The 2,414-nt window shown below is 52.7% G+C and overlaps 1 protein-coding gene across 1 annotated transcript in view; it reads right to left on the bottom strand.

The window, feature by feature from the left end:
* TMTC1 (transmembrane and tetratricopeptide repeat containing 1) overlaps positions 1-2,414 on the bottom strand; it is a 337,017-nt gene that overhangs the window by 334,041 nt on the left and 562 nt on the right. The gene's annotated exons all lie outside the window — the stretch shown is intronic.

The raw sequence follows: 2,414 nt of genomic DNA, 5'->3' as shown, positions 1-2,414 counted from the left end.
CGGCTGCACATAAGCAGCCGCCGCCGCCTCCCTCAGCCATGCCTCCTCCCCGCCCCGCCGCCGCACGCATGCTCCTTGCGCCGGCTGCAGGGGGCCGCCCTCGCCTCGCCCGCGCGGGGGGAAACTGAGGCACGGAGCGGTGCGGCGGCTGCGGGCGAGCCTCGAGGCCGAGAGAGGGGGCGGCTCTGTCCCAGCAGGGGGAAGGGGAGGCTGCCAGCCCGGTAGGGCCCCTGGTAAAGTAGCTATGCATTTTTTTTTTAATAAGGTTTTCGTATTCCCAGCCAAATCATAGCCCAAATCCGTGAGTCAGTCCAGAATCAGGCGTGGCCCTACAACCGGCAAACATCCTCCACCCCCACCAGGGGCTTCAGATGTTTCCAAAAAGTCTTTTGGAGGGTGTCCTATTCCCTCACCCTCAGCCGTATGGCAGCAGGAGCAAGCCAGGGAGGAGCCTCCCATTTCCGTAAAGTGGGCTTTATGCCCCAACCCCTCAGTGGGTACTAAACCACGCCAGAAGAACAGTTATCCCAGGAAGGCTTAAGGAAAACTGCTTTCTGGACCCAGATACATGGTGTTTTCCCTGGCAGCATCCTGGAGAGCACTGCTGCTGCCTGGGGCAGGGGGTTGGACTAGACTAGAGGAGCTCCGGAGGGCCCTGCCAGCCCTGGTGCTAGGACGCCCCAGGCCTGCTTCTCCTCAGCTGCAAAAGGTTGTTCTTCTCCGCCGGGAGGGGAAAGGTGGCCTGGCAGCAGCCTCTGCTGCAACTAAACCTTCCCAATGTAGATTTAGACTCATAGAAAATGAGGGTGGGAAGGGACCCCCAGGAGGTCATCTAGTCAAAGCAGGGCCATCCCCAACTACAGGTTTCCCTTGGCAACCACGGTTTTGCCAACTATGTTTCTGAGTACCCGCACTTCAGAGAAGGGAGGTACAGTCTGAAAATACCCCCCACAGTCCCCCTGGTCCCTGCCACAGCCTTGCTGGTGCCCTTTACCCCCCACCCACAGCCCCTGCTCCCCCAATCCTGCCAGTTTTGCCAACCACAATTTTGCCAACCACGGCAACATTCAGCAACCTAACCCCCGTGGTTGGCGAGGGAAACCTGTAGATCATCCCAGCCAGGGCTTTGTCTACCTGGGTCTTAAAAACCTCCACGGATGGAGATCCCACCACCTCTCTGGGTTACCTGTTCCAGTGCTTCACTATCCTCCTGAGAAAATTTTTCCTGATATTTACTCCCCTTGCTGCAACTTAAGACAATTGCTCCTTGTTCTGTCATCTGCCACCACTGAGAACAGTCTAGCTGCATCCTCTTTCAAACCCCCTTCAGGTAGTTGAAGCCTGCTATTAAATCCCCCCTGAGTCTTCTCTTCTCCAGATTAAATTAGCCCAGTTCCCTCAGCCTCTCCTCAGAAATCATGTGCCCTCTAACCATTTTCATTGCTCTCTTTTGGACTCTCGGTTGTCCACATCCTTTCTGTATTGGGGGGGAGCACAAAACGGGACATAGTTCTCCAGATGTGACCTCACTAGCACCAAACAGAGGGGAATAATCACTTCCCCCTATCTGATGGCAACACTCCTACAGCCCAGTATGCTGTCAGCCTCTTCTTCTTTGATGTCTACTTCCCGCTGACTAGAGATTGTAAGTGGGGGACACTGAAAGAGTTCTTCCCGGACAGATACCTGCACTGTGACACTATCTGTCATTTAACGAAATCCCACCATGGTTTGTTGCTGGCAGGTAAAAGCTGTGGCTGCTTCCAGCACATGGAACTTGCTTCCCCTAAACGTCTGCTTCAGCCCATCTTTCCTGCTTTTAAGAATAATCTGAAAATGCTCCTTTCAGAAGTATTATTTTAATAGCCACCCTATGTTGCACTTCATCTTCTCCAACATGCACTCTTTTAGCTATCTCAGATAAGGGATATGTTTACCAATATTTTAAGGTTCCGTATCAAAATACTTCCCAGGCAGTGGTATACCTATTTAATTTCTGAAAGTATGTCTAACATCTTTCCCAACTATGTAGTTGGTCCAATAAAAGATATTTCCAGAATATGTATTACCATGTTTACCCAAACCCAAAACTACTTCAATTTAAGATGATCCCCAGTAGATTCTATATGTGGAAAATTTTAAAGTTGTTATAATTTTCCATGTATGGAATCAAATTATTAGAGGGTCATCTTAAATTCATTCTCCCCCCACTCCCTCCCAGCGCTGCTGCCTGTCCCAAGTGCAACCCTGGCCCAACACCACCCCCCATGCATTGGGAAGAACCCAACACTACCCCAGCCTGTAGCCTTCTCTGCCTCACCCCACGCAGATGCAGGGGCACACGCACCCCCCACCATTCCCTCCCAGGGTGCATGCAGCGGCAGGATCTGACCCCCCCCCCCCCCCCCCCCCCC

Source organism: Gavialis gangeticus, unplaced genomic scaffold (assembly GCF_001723915.1).
Source record: "Gavialis gangeticus isolate Ggan-Ray unplaced genomic scaffold, GavGan_comp1, whole genome shotgun sequence".
NCBI classification, from domain to species: Eukaryota; Metazoa; Chordata; order Crocodylia; family Gavialidae; genus Gavialis; species Gavialis gangeticus.
The sequence above is the reverse complement of the archived record's forward strand: the minus strand, read 5'-3'. Positions and strand labels throughout refer to the sequence as shown.